The sequence below is a fragment of the Oculina patagonica genome, chromosome 2 (genome assembly GCF_052425735.1).
Source record: "Oculina patagonica isolate OP01 chromosome 2, crgOcupat, whole genome shotgun sequence".
Lineage (NCBI taxonomy): Eukaryota > Metazoa > Cnidaria > Anthozoa > Scleractinia > Oculinidae > Oculina > Oculina patagonica.
This window is the reverse complement of record NC_135759.1, coordinates 36,626,945-36,642,149: the sequence shown is the minus strand read 5'-3', so window position 1 is coordinate 36,642,149 and position 15,205 is coordinate 36,626,945. Positions and strand designations below refer to the sequence as shown.

Here is a 15,205-nt window from a genome sequence, read left to right as displayed (position 1 = left end):
CTATTTGATACATCAGAATTGAGCTTTTTCCCTTTGTGTACATCTCTTTCAGTTAAAAAGTTATTATTTTATAAACAAACCCCATGTTTTTTTCCTGAACTGAAATATCGGTCTTTCCGAATCGCAACAATTCGATCCTTAAACTCTCAAAACACGAAAATAAAATCTTTCGCAAAGTTAACTTGTTATATGGTAAAACATTAAACGAACAATTGTAATAAAAATAGTACTATATCCAAACGCAGGCTGAGATCTTCTCTAAAGTAGTCGCCGATTTTAATGAGACTTTTCGCCAAGAACACACCATTTTGTCGGATCAAAAAATTAAAATGCTTCAAAAAAGTAGCCCCGAATATTAAACTTAACTGAGTTAGGAACAAAAGGCATACACAGAACTGAAAAAAGAATAATGAAGGTTAAGAGATAAAGCCTTACCTGCGAAAAACAGACCAATGTGAAACATCTGGAAACGGTTTAGTCATTCAGTAAATACAGTTTAGGGATTTCTTATATTAACTGCAGTCTCAATGGTTATTGGATTTTAAGAAGACAGTGCATCGCTTGTTAGCTATTCTGTCGATCAAAAACAAGAAAGAAATAAGTAATAATCAGTGTACAAGAAATTTTCAAATTTCAAGGGTGTATTCTTATTTGGCTACCTTGAAAACAAGTTTAAATCGGATTCTACCTGACTTATTTTCAAATGGGTTTAAAGAATTAATTGTTATTCACATCATAATCCTGCTTGTTCGCTATTCGTCTTTGAACTTGGTAATTATCTTCTGCCGGGCGCCGAACACATGTCATCACCGTGGGGTTACTTCTGTATTATTATATTGAGAAAAAATAAAAGCCGACGTGTTAACATTTTAAATTCGATCTTTTATCACTTGTCAGTTGCTTCAAAAGGAAGTTTATGCGGCATTGCGTTGTTGTTTATTTAGTAGCGCTTGGCAATTGCACAATTGTTGAATGATGCTTCACCCTTTTTTGACTCGTAACGTTCTCGGCAAATCTAGCCGGTTACAAATCCCCTCTAAAAATTCCATCGACATCTTCCCCATTCACAGACGCAACCGCCTAACAAAAGGAAGAATTGTCTTGGAAAATCCAAATGGGTCAACGGTAGAAATTAATATATATTTTTTATCCCGTCCTATCTACCCACACGCTAATTATTTTACCCATTTCTAAAAATACTGAACGTTTGTTCACCTGCAGTGGAATAAATGGACCTAACTAGCAAGTTTCGAAATCAGTCAACGCCTTCTTTATCCTGACTGAATTTTGTCTGATTACAAGTAATTGGAGAATCTAAAGCCATGTTTATTTCTTCTTTTGAATAACTAAATATTAATGCGAAACACCCCTTCGTTTTATTTACTTCACTCTTTTTTGGCTTGGAAAAAATTAATACTATACATGACGGCAAAGTTTACTGCAACAAGCCAAAATTAAAAAAGTAATGATAACAGTTCATGGGAACTATTCAAATGTAGTTATTTATATGTACATCTTTTTTCTAAGAAATCTAACTTAGCCTAGAAGGTATTAATTCTACTTAAAACCAAACAAGCCGTAAGGATCCATAATCACGATGATCTTGGATATTGCCGCTTGAATTTAAATATTTATCTTTTCAAAGCGGCTTTTAAGATGTCAAATGAAAAACTATATTTACTGCTTGTATCATTCATGTCGTTGAAAATATGGTACGTATATGTTATTTCGTAAACAAAGCGAAGTAAAAGATACGGGCAGGTCAAACAAGGGCACGATTTTGTGATAAAAAATGGTGTTCATATTTATATCCAAGCCGATCGCCTCTTGCATTGCGAGAGGAAATTCGAGTTTCGTAAACAGGACTCGGATTGAATATCAGATCGATTTGGAAAATAAAAAAAAAAAGTTCCGTATTCGCTTTCACGAGTATAACAAAGGCGTCTTTCGATATTATCCAGTTCCACTCAGTAAAACACCGAGAAACGAGTAGACCACGCGACCGCACAAGAGCGCAAACTATGGATCAGAGATTGAACTTTCGGATATAAGAGCACCCTGGAAAATAAATTAAATAATTGGCTTTTTGGCTTTTGGCTTTCCCTCAGATTGATCATTTTTGCAGTGAGATACTATTTTAATATTTTCTCGGCCATTTCCATTGTCGTTTTTGATTTTCGGCCCCCATATTACCCACTATCTTCTGTATTTGATGGTCTCCATTGTTGTAAGTTAAGACACCTTGAAAGCATAATGCCCGGCCCATAAAAGATAGCCTCATACGTACCATGCCTACATTTTTTATTTTAATTTGGCCCACTCGTTTAAGGACAAGAACTATCTCTTCTTGACTTTATAAATAGGATAAATAAGTGGTGTTATATTTATAAATACTGTTAACAAGTTGTGCTAGACGAATTCTACTAGTAAACTAATGCCAATGTCACAATCCGCTAGGCTGAGCTAACGTACACACATAAATGTGGGCTGAAAGTCGTCCACAAAATGGCGACATTTTCTCGTTCCTCCCAGGTTTCGGAGAAAGGTAAGAAATATTTACTGGATAATTCAATTCCCGAGAAGACTAAAGCCTGGTTTTCACTAGCGACGCAAGCACAAGCGCAAGCACGAGCGCAAGGATAACAGCTCTTATTTCACCGTGAAAAAGGCTTCGACTCAAGCAAACGCACAAGCGCATTACATTTTGATGCTTGTTCTTGTGCTTGCGGCAAGCACAAGCACAAGGGCCAAAATTTGTCTTTTTTGCGTGATCGCACTTGTGCTTGCGCTTGTGCTTGCGTCGCTAGTGAAAACCAGGGTTTAATAGGACATTTACAGTTACACGAGTTAAAAACATGAACATAGTTGCATAAACTGATGAGCTTCGTATACAGCTTAAAGTTTCATATGACAGTCAAGTCCACGTGCGAATTTTCTTAAGCGTAGGGTTTGATACTAGTTCATATGTCGTGACTGAAATAATTGGAAATCATATTCAAAGGAAAATAAGTTACAGTAAACTCTACTCAAACAATTAGATTACTTGGCCCGTTGAGATGATAAGTGCCCGCACACCCTTAGTCTGGTATTCCAAGAGGTGCAATCTTTTCGTCTTTTCCTCCAATAATGTCTTGTTTTATTTACAAAGAAATATTTGTAACTTTAAATGTGTCTTTGAATCATTGGGGTTTTCTTCATAAATTAGCTGTTTTACCACGTTATACCTATATCCTCTGCTGCCCTAGCATTCCATATGTATTAACTATCTACATAAATGTATCGCTGTAATGTTAAGTTTGTTTTTGTTTTAAATACGTTTTTTTATATTACATGCTCTAAATATTGTGCTCACAATAAAAAAAAACAGATAAATATAAAGTTAAAGGTCGGGAAAATGTAACAATAACATCTGTCAGGAGCCATAATCGGGCGATTATGGCTCCTGCATCTGTACATGATTCAGTTACCTACCTATTGGTGGTTTTCATCAGACACCATCTATAAAATTTCAAAACTTTCACTGTTAATCCTGCAGCGCTCTTCTTCTCGCATTATTCTTCACATAAAAAAAAACTTTCTCTTCGCAATTTTGGTATCGATTCAGTGCTTCAGTTTCGAAAATATTTTTTAACTTTCTGATATCCCGGATGAACGTCACAAAAACGATTTTTTTTATGTCATTCTTAAATTTTCAAACCTGATAAAATATAGCTTATGAGCTACGAAGTGAAAGAGAATAAATTGGCAGTATAACATGATCTACATTGTTTTGTGTTCAATTTTATGGTCGCCATATTGGTCCCCGACAAAGGTCACAACTATGGGGGCTGCATACTAAATACTGTAATGTTAATTAACTATTTAATGAAATCAGTCACGAAAAACGCTACGAAGCGACAATTAAAGGCGCTAGGTCACTGTATTTTATGAGAACCACCAATACATTAAATTTAAATAGGAAATAACAAATTCGTTTTCACTAACTAGTTATTTATAATGTAAGACTACTGATTCTGATGTATGTAACGTAATTTGTATAAATCGTAGTTAATTATTTATACATGTATTTGTAAACTAGTCACATTGCAATCAGCCGTTTAAGCTAGGGAATTAAAAGCCCCAATTCCTCTAGGATAAATATAGTATTTCTATGTTTAAGTCTGCATAACTGATCCCCTTCAAATATTTAGGTCCACATGTATTTAAAAATACACCGCGACAATTCAAACACTGCTTATCTCTTATGCGAATTAATAATCGATAATTTCATTGTTCTGACGAGAAAATGCTTCTACTAGACCATCATTACCATTCATACCACACTTAAATCCTGCCAATCTACAGGCAAAGATTAAAGCGTCTTCAACTGATGCTCCTTGAACAAGACTGAAGATGGCACCAGCAACGAATGTGTCCCCAGCTCCAAGGCTGTCGACAACTTCCTCAGGGGGGTAGGCATTGCTATGTTTTACTTCACCATCAGGGCCAACGCCGTCCGCACCCTCCGTTCCCCAGGCACAAATTATTTTGGCACCAGGTTTAGTATTATTTAGTAGATACATGACAGTCTCTGATGGTGAGGAATAACCAAGGAACCGGGCGAAATCTTTGCTTGTAAACACGACATCTGCTTTATCCAGCAACTGCAAAAGACTCTTTCTCGGTTTTTCTAACTCCACGGAAATAACAATCTTGTCGTTGGAAGATCGAGCGGAATTAAATGCTTCAACAATGGCAATCATCTTCACAATCTCGGCCTCATTTCTTCTGCCTTCAAAGTGAATCCAGTCGTAGTTTGCCAAGTTGACTTTTTCGAAGGCAGACACTGTAAGCTCTGGAAGATTATTCCTTGAATGGACCACGGTTCGGCTGCCGGTCGCCAGACTCAGTGTTACAAATGACGTTGGGGTTCCGCAGCCAGAATGGTGAACGCAGTTGTCATAGCGTACTCCCCGATCAAACAGATGCTTACAGACAAAATCAGCCTCCACCCCACGAGACAAGGAACCAAGGAACTCGCACTCCATTCCTAACTGGGTCAACACCGTGGCATTGGTACAGGCATTTCCACCGGTCTGCCATCTTTGTGAAATTGCTCTAATATCCTCGTCCTCTTCTGGATAACGGTCACAGGTGTTGACAATATCGAGGGCAATAAGACCAACGCACAGGATTCTTCGAGAAGGCATGCTGACTGTATTTACTTGCTTTAAATCTGTGGGGAAAAAATGTACGAAATTTGAAAGAAAATACTTAAAAGACCACTATGTGCATTCTCAAATAACGTCACGGGATGTAGTCAGTTGTTAAGCGCTAACAATGTCACGCTTCAATTAAAACTTTCCGCCGGACGGAAATACTATTTGTAATCCGAGGGCTGCTTGTTACCCTCCTTTAATAAATTTGATTGACTGATTGAATTTATGATTAAAAATAAAAAAACGTTACTCTGGTTTAAAAAATGTTAAGAAGTGTTCGTAAATTTTTTTCGTTAAAAGTCCCAACGTTTCGGCTAAAACTTCATCAGCCTTCATCAGGGGAAAGTGATAAGGAATTTGTAAAAAGCACGTTCTTATAATATGCAAATTGGAGCTAATTATGTTCTGCCCCGAAAGGCTAAATTAAAAAATTCGTGTGGTAAATGCATGCCATCATCACGGTTCAGCGGATTCTTGCAAGTATTAATTTCCCGAGCCAATTTGTGCTTGTACGTAGGATCTTTGACGATTCCCAAGAAATGGTGTGGCCACAATGTAAACAATGATCTGCTAAAGCTGACTTGTGTGAGTGTTGTTTGAGATTTGCATGGGTGTTTGACGTGTTATCCAAAAATCTTTCGTCTTTGTATAACAAAAGCGGAATGAACACAAAAGATCTTCCATAAAGGACACAATGATGAGCTGCCAGCACTCCTATCTGAGAGCATCTGCACGAGAAGACGAAATACATACTCGCAGCAGGGTAAGCACAGCCTCGTAGTGCCAAGATTCGAAACCAAGTATATGAAAGATTCTCTGGCACATAGAGGCTCCGTTCTGTGGAACATGGTCAGTTTTAAGGAACACGATTTTACGCAGTTGAGTAAAAAAGACTTGTTCAACCGTATAAGAACAAGAGATTATATAAAAGAATTTAAATTCGACACCATAACCGCCTCGAGCGGTAGTATTTTTAATTCATTTCTAGCTTATTTTATACACGACCCCACAAGCTACTCAGCTTTAAATTTTTATCGTGTCAAAACAAAGGTTACTTACTTACTTACCAGGTTGCAATGAAACCAGTGCTTCGTTGCAACCAAACGTGTTTAAAGTTACAAGCAAACAAGGTTATTTATTCAGGTAATTTATAAGGCCCTTTTAGGGTAAATTCCGACAAGCGACACGGCGTTTAAACAGCGACATGGAAGAAATAAAATGGCGACGAACGACAAGACTTTTTGATCGCAGGTTATTGAAATAGCGACAGCGAAGGAAAGAATTAAATAAGAGCACTACGGCGAATCGCTCGGTTTCTTAAATGTTCGACGGCGAACCTGATGTCAGGGTCGGTCAGGGTTTTTAGGTATACGGTATACAGGGGCATTTTAAACTGGGTATACTGTATTTTTACCTAAAATTGGGCCTATCATGGGTATAATGTATACTGTGTTATTCCAAATTTTGGTAGTTTGCATAATTTTGAGGGATAATTTTGGGTATACTGAGTACATGGCTTTCAGGTATACTGGTATACCACTTACCCCCCTGGCCGACCCTGTGATGTAGTCACAAATCGACACAAATCCCCTGCCCCATCAGCATGCAGGGAATGCTTTTAGGTCCCGCAGCTATCAAGTCGAAAAGTGGATAAATTCAAACAGTCAAAAATTTTCTTTGCTTGTCCTACTGACTAGTATCTTGCTATAAAGGGTACAAGATGACAGATCCTTATTCGTTATGGCTGTGGTTGATCAAAAAGTTTTAAATTCAATAAAAAAAGTTGAAAGGAACAAACTCAGACTAAGCTAATGAGGGTTTGCATTAGAGCGGAAGAGCGCGAATGTTGCTGAATGAGCAAAGGATGTGTACACATCATCATCAGTCCTTTTAGCGCCATTGGACGCATAAGGCCTATATGTACCATAATACGATACTTATATGACACAAATTAACATAAAATATGATCAAACGATCATCAAATAATAAAGGGCAATGGAACCCTTCATTTGCAAACTTTGAATAAAAGGCTTCCTAAAACGTTCATGTTTCTTTTACTTTCTCTGGTTATTGGGCATGAAGCCTTTTATTCAAAGTTTGCTAATGAAGGGTTCCAACATTCATTTAGCAATTCGATTAGACGCATTTGGAATGGTTTACCAATTGAAGTCCGCCAGGCCGAAGATCTCACCTCTTTTAAGAAATTACTGTCCGAATCCAAATTACCTATAGAAGAAAGCTGCAGTTGCTCTTTCTGTTGACTGTAATTTTCAAAGACCTTTTTAATTGTAATTTTAGCTTCATTTTTAATTAAAATTGTAATTTTTTAATGAACTTTTTATTGTAATTTTAGATACCTTTTTAATTGAAATTGTAATTACCTTTTAACTAGAATTATATTTATATAGATTTCTATTTATTCATATCATAATCACAATTTTGTACATATACACTTTTTACCTTTTAACCGTCTTTTATTTGTAATTTTTAGACCTTTTTTATTTCACGAGAGCGTTTTAACGAGCTACGGCTCCTGAGCTCTTCGTGGTTATATAAACTATGTCTATGTCTATGTCTATGTCTATTGCCCTTTATTATTTGATGATCGTTTGATCATATTTTACGTTAATTTGTGCCATATAAGCATCATATTATGGTACATATAGGCCTAAGCCTTACTGTCTCATAGCTCCTGCTACTTAGCTCTGGTTTCCTTTGCAATGAAGTGGCTTTGTTGTGGTTCAATCTTATCCTTGCTCAAATTTTATGTTCCTTGTTTTAAACTCATTATTACACATTACCATACCCAAAAATAAAGGAAAATAAATTTTGAACCAAGGATAAAATTGAGCCACAACAGCTACTCCCCCTGGATGGGATAGAAGACCATTGCAGAATACTCCCCAGCACTCTGTCAGGTTGCCCAGACAATTCACTGGTATCCATTTTTATAACCCACCGATTAATTTTCGCGCGCGCTCATTGGACAAAACGCATCACGTGTTAGAAAATCGGACGACGGGTATCAGCGAATATACCCCGTCCGATTTGATATCCGTCGCCCGATTTTGTAGGCAAGCACAAAACAAACGAATGAAGTCACCTTATTCAATTCTAACTTTTAATGAATTCACAGTTATAAAACTACGTAAACCAATCAACTTACATTTGTTTCAACCACAGTTACGCCGGGTTTATTACGTAGGTTTTTTCCTATAAATTTACTGGCGATAAAGCGCGATGAAGAAATTAATCGGAGGGTAATAAAATAAATAAACCCCTTTCTGGCTTGCTCGTATATTGGAGGATAATGCCCTTGGCTAAAGGATTGTCCTCAAAATTTCACAGTTGCCCTCGAAGCTACGCTTCTCGGCCAACTGTTCATTTTTCGACAATCTTTCAGCCTCGGGCATTATCCTCCAATATACCAGCCGCCTGAAGGGGTTTATTTACTAAATATTCCTGGGTGGAGAGAGGCACCGTGAGAGATAGAGGATAATACATGGTTGCACGAAGATATGAAATTTATCTTCAAATATTCAAATTTAGCTCACGAGCAAGGCCAGCGAACGAGTGAGATATAGGTTTTGAAGACGAGTAGATAAATTTCATATATCTAAGCAACCATGTATTATTCTGTTTATTATATAAACCTATTCATTGCCATTTTTTTGACAAAATTTCCAAAGACTTCCGACCATTTTCCGAAGATTTCCGAAGATTTTCAAAATGTTGTCCGAAGGTCCTACATTCTCCAAAAAACGAACATTTTCCAAAAAATTCTGAGGATTTCCGAAGATTATCGAGGAAGATCCAAAGATGTTTCGATTTAATATCGATAAACTTTGGCTCATTGAGCATTGAAACATGGCAAACTCTGTGAGCTGATTGGTCAAAAATGATATCACACATGTGTGGATATCATTTTTATCCACACATGTGTGATACCATTTTTATCAATTTGCTACCACTCGCTATACCACTGCAGTTTACATAATAAAATACAGTATATACATATAAGCAGTCACCTCATTTTGACTCTCAAGAACATGCTGGTTTTAGATGCCATCAATTATTTACCTACAGCGTTTTGATCTATAGATGTGTGTAACACCCAGTGGTGGTCTGGTACATGTAGCCATGCAGTTGCAATTCCAACATCTGCATACAACAAGTTTAACATGTGTACAATTATATTAAACAACAAAATATGTCTTTTGAGATTCAGTGTCATAAGAAAGGGACCCTTGCTACTGTAAATAAATTGTGGCAAATAAGGCTTCAATCAAAAATAATTCTCATTTATATAAAAACAGTCAGTAAGTTCAAAATTCGGGAATGTTAATTGGTTGTACTCAAGATCAACAAAATGCATCCACTAAATAAGATAACAAATATAGAGTTCTATGTTTATGGCTAGAATGAAAAGAAATCCATTTCACACATGTGCAGAGGATAGCTACATGTACACAAAGAAAAAGTCACGATACAATACAATACATACTAGTTATGCAACGCTTTCGAGTGGTATACAATGGAGTATCCCACGAGTCACTTGTATTTTCTCGGTATACACACGAGCCTTTAGGCGAGTGTGTATACTAAGAAAATAAAAGTGACAAGTGGGATATTGCATAGTATACCACATGAAAGTGTTGTGTAACTATTTTATACCATGCCATTGAAAATATGCTTACTAAATTTCATCGAGAATAAGATCGCAGCGCACGATGGGAAGGTTGGGTTGAATACCGTCGAATATACAACGGCTTTCCTGTATTCTGATTGGCTGTATTTTCTATGGCATGGTATAAAACACAATACTTTACAATTATTCCATTAGCATGCGTTGGATATGAGATGGTAGATAGTCAACAAGGCGTAATAAGGCTTCAAATAAGGCTTCAATCAAAAATAATTCTCATTTATATAAAAACAGTCAGTAAGTTCAAAATTCGGGAATGTTGGTTGTAATCAAGATCAACAAAATGCATTCACTAAATAAGATAACAAATATAGAGTTCTATGTTTATGGCTAGAATGGAAAGAAATCCATTTCACACATGTGCAGAGGATAGCTACATGTACACAAAGAAAAAGTCACGATACAATACAATACAACACAATACTTAATACAATTATTCCATGAGCATGCGTTGGATATGAGATGGTAGATAGTCAAGAAGGCCTGTAGTGTCGAGTTGGCTACAATCTCATATTCAACAAGCATGAGAGGAATAATCATTTTATTAAAAACACCCAAAGAATTGCAATATTTGAGCACACCAGCTGTTCTCACTAACGCACACATATTTTGTGGTCCACGGTATACATGTATGAGCTCATATACCATGGCGTGTAAACCAATCAAAACTAAAAAACTGTCAGTAATAGACCTGGGATGGTTCACAAATTGAAAGAACACATCTACAGTTTTGTAAACGCTATCTTGAAGTAAGTAATAAGGCTTCTAATGTTGCATGTAGAGCTGAGCTTGGTCGATTTCCTCTCCTTATCACCATTAATCAAAGAATCCTCAACTATTTGATATATCTCCAAGAAAAGCAACCGGATTCTTTTGTTAGACAGTCTTTTTTAATTTCATTAGAACTTCACACCGCTGGTAAAAATAGTTTTTACTCTAATCTTATGAAGATATCCGAATATTTTCATTTTGGTAATTTTAATCCTGATTTAGTAGACACCGCAAAAGTGACAATGTTTCTGCAGTCAATGAAACAGAAGTACCGTAAAGACTCGTGTATAAGCCGCACTCGTAGATAAGCCGCACCCCCAACTTTGAAGCTTGATTTTGAGAAAAAAAATAAAAACTTAAAAACTTGAAATCCCAATATCCTTTAAAAAGGATGCTCGTTTGACGATATATTGTCTTAATTGCTAAAGTCCAATGTGAAAAACGATGAAATTTGAATGGAAATAGTATGAGCACAACAGACTGAGAACGATAGAACGATACAAAACGATTGCTTAGTAACCACACAGTCACTTAAAGAGAGAAGTCTGGGGTCGAGTCACGTTCGATCGTTCGGTCCGATCCGGTAAACAACACGGAAAAGCCGTCACTGAAAGTTCGATTTCTAATCATATCTGCTGTGTGTTGATAAAAAGTTGTTGCTCAATGGGAGTTTAGCAAATAGGCAGCTTTGTGGAGGAATGGAGATTCCATGTCAGCTCAAGTGTAGCTGCTCAAACAAGGTGCAAATAAATCGTTTGAAAGAACAACTGACAAACAATTTGTGACTGAGGCATAAACGGCTTCTTTAGGCGCCAGACCTTTTACCAAAAGCAATGATCGACAACAGTAGGTTTCAAAATGTTAAATATTTATTTACTCTATGTTTTTAGTGCTTTTTCTGTCCCCGGCCAGACTGGGTATTTTACACCCCTCAAAAGCAATGGTCTCGTAGATAAGCCGCACCCACGATTTTGAGCCCAAAATTTCATCAAAAAAGTGCGGCTTATACACAAGTTTTTACGGTATATTTCGTATTGGCAGCATACTCTACAGCATTCTCAAAAACTAGAATTTTATAGATCTTTTAAGAACGAATATGCTACCTCCAATTATCTAGAGTTAACTAGGAGAGTTTCTGGTAGGAGAACATTAGCTAAATTACGTATTAGTAATCATAAGTTAATGATCGAACTAGGCAGATATAACAATACGCCCAGACATAATAGGCTCTGCCCGGTCTGTGATTGTAATAAAACCGAAGATGAAATTCATTTTCTCTTTTATTGTTCCAAATATACAACAATAAGAGATAACTTTTACAAGACAAAACAGCCTATCATCTTAAATGTCAGCCGACTACCAGTGCCTGACTTGATTTTAGAATTAATGAATTCTTCCGATCATTTTGTGACCATGCAATTGATTAAATTTATAACATCTTGTTTTGATTTACGTAACAAAATACTATCAATGTAATTAATTTTATATGTAATCATTTTTGTTTTTGTTTTTTACTATATATTATTATTTTATTATTTTTATTATTATTATTACTAAATAAGTTTACGCTTTTGCAATATTGTAACAAATTTACAGTCATGCAAATAAAGCTTGTTGTTGTTGTTGTATAAATTTATATTATATACATGTACCTTTATCTATACATGTAGATGCACAATTTAAGCCAAAAGCTTATGGGGTCGTATAGTATTAAAATTTTAAAAATTATCCACACTAGAAGAAAAAATTACTGATAATGTACGAAGTCAGGGTAAAATTCAAAGTACAATAATTTGCACTAGCCATAGCTAGGTATAATATGCAGGCCGCAGGTTGTAGGTTGTAGGAAAAGAAAATCCAAGAATTACATAAACGTACTCCATGGAGTACGTTTATCACCTATCCGTTTCATAGACCTTTTCTCGGTTTCTGATGCCAACTTGGTTGGGAAAGAACACAGTGAAAATTACAGTAAAAATTAATGTATGGGAAAAGTGGGGAATCAAATGTCTAACAATTTAAAAATTTAATCCAGAAATATTAACAAAAAACTCAAAAAAGTTAATAGGATAAAGTGATCAGATTTGAAGGATTAATATTAAAGATTTCAAGGGAAAGCCACAATTAAGGTTTTCATTTTCCTGTGTATTTGCCTGTATCAAGTCTGTAAATTAGAGACAGTTCCCAGCAAAATTTTGAGACATGGTACAGCCCCACAATAATGCAAATATTTCATATCACTACATTCCACGACATAACCACTCGAACTAAATCGAGCGTTCGAATAATCAAACTCAATCGAACTTAATTGAACCCAATCAACAAAGCTGCTAAAACCAACCACAAATTCGTGAGGGGAATGGGAGGAGGCGAGTCTGCAATAACCTCACATGCCTGCTTTGGAACAAAATTCCGGCTAGGAAGGCTACTCGGGTTGTTAAAGACTCTGTTGGAATTACTTTGAAGTAAGAGTAATTTTCTATTATCTGTTGAACTTTATTTTCTGTGATTTTTACAGTCGTTTTATACTTTCATTTGTAAAATCAATGTACATGTGTTTTACACGTCCAAAGGTAGTTTCAATAAAAGAATTACTTTTTAATTATTTATTCATAGCTATTGCTAAAACAGACTGTTCAAAAAACTGGTGGTATTAGCCTAGGGGTAAAAATTAGATTTTTCGATTGTGTTGGATTAGGTTAGATTGGGTTCGATTAGTTCGGAAATGGAATGCAATCAAACTCTCTCGCACATTTTTGGGGGTTCGATTGTGTTCGATCATCGAACTAATCGAACCCAATCGTTCGATTAAGTTCGACTGGGTTCGATTGAGTTCGATTACCGAACAGTTCGAGTGGTTACGTCGGGCTATATTTCATATCATATTTCATATCACTATACATGTACATGTACACAAACAACAATCATGAAAAGAACGAGTCACAAAATTATCTGCATAATTAACGTTTGGGGCTATGCGGAAATCTTGCCCAACAAAGTGTTCTGCTGGGTATCTTTACCTTTTTTTTTTTATTTTGGGCATCGATCTACCAACTTTCCTCATACCGGCATTTTTTTTGCCGTGTATTTTCACTGTTACGTAACATTATTACGGGCGCTAACATATCGAGAAAAATAAATCATTTACATACCTTGATACCCTCTTTTATTCCAAAGTAAAGAGTAATGCAGTGATTTTCCGGGATGTTATCTTGTGCCAGTATACGGATCACGGACAAAACATTCGTTCTGCTGTGTCATCACACACGTGTCGAAGGTTCTTTGTAGTATAGAATGTTCTAACAAGAGCGTTGTTTTTTCGATGTCCTCTAGCTTCCCAGATTTACCAATAATGCCACCTTTAACGCACGTATTCACCAGTTTGAGTTTTTTTCCAGCGGCGAAAGGCTTCTGAATATAAACTGAGATTATACGGAACGCGAGATTACAAGATCATACTACTTGTCAGCCATGTTGTTTTAGGTCGGGTTGCCATGACCTGGGAACTAGGTAACGTTCTAAACTGTGATTGGCTATTATTGATATATCATTGCGTAACCTCCCACGCAGAACACGCAGACGATCGCGTCAGGGACAAAGGCCGTTTGCGTGGGAGGCTTCGTACAGGAAATTGACAGCTTTTTCCATGATTTTGAAATTCTTCATCTCGAGGACACCCTGACTTATAACACTTACACTCTTTTTTATTTATAAGAATTTTTAAGAATATCGAGACTGAAATTTGCGAAATTTTAAGGATATTTTAAGAATAAACGCGAGGCTGAGATTTTCAAAAGAATTTAATTTTGTTTGTTGAAAATGTTTAAATACACTACAATTATATGTTTTTATCTAAACCGTATTAAATTGTTTTTTTCTCTCTCTCTCTCTAAGGGCCTGTTTACATGGAGGTGGGGCTCTCTCCTCCGCAGAGGTCTCTTTCGTGTTTCGGGCTAGGGTAACCCTCCCAGCCGGGGTCGTGTTTTGCCATGTAAACGTTTCAAGGTGGGGTAACCCGCCTACCCGGGGTCGACTCATGGTTAATCTGAAAGTACGGTAAATGCAAACTACACAAGATATGGCTGCCTACGGCTTCAGCTACGGCTACAAACCCGGCGTTCTTTTCCTATAGCTCCATCTTCCCGATGTGGAACGACAGTGCGAATGATGCTTGAGGAATTAAAAGTGAAAGTGAAGCATCAAGCGTAGGCCCGAGCGAGTCTCACGCTTCGACTATAAACAACAACGACTTCGACAAATGCTTCGACTTCTAATACTTTGCCTAATCAACTAATCGGTCGAAAGCACAAGATGAGAGAAATCTGAACTGTAAATACGAAAGATTACAAAACAAAATGCGATTTGCGACTTCAATGGAATTTATTTCGAGGCCGACCTGGCGTGCTCCGTTACGAAAATATGTTTTTGTATTGCCTTCGATTTTCCCAAAAACGAATTCGGCTCTGAAGTTCAGTCATTGAGTCTATAAAACCACTAAAACGAACAAGAGAAAATAATATACGAAGCCATT

The 15,205-nt window shown here is 36.6% G+C and overlaps 1 pseudogene across 2 annotated transcripts; it reads right to left on the bottom strand.

Annotated features, from left to right (window-relative positions):
- Positions 1-2,284: 2,284 nt before the first annotated feature.
- Positions 2,285-14,168, bottom strand: LOC144644526 (ketohexokinase pseudogene; annotated as a pseudogene). Of its 2 annotated transcripts, none has more exons than XR_013569126.1 (2): positions 13,827-14,168; positions 2,285-5,215 (listed from the first exon to the last, which is right to left on the bottom strand). The product of XR_013569126.1 is annotated as a ketohexokinase pseudogene, transcript variant X1 (transcript). The 2 variants fall into 2 exon arrangements; XR_013569127.1 differs by lacking the exon at positions 13,827-14,168 and adding an exon at positions 7,878-8,144.
- Between the last annotated feature and the right edge of the window lie 1,037 nt (positions 14,169-15,205).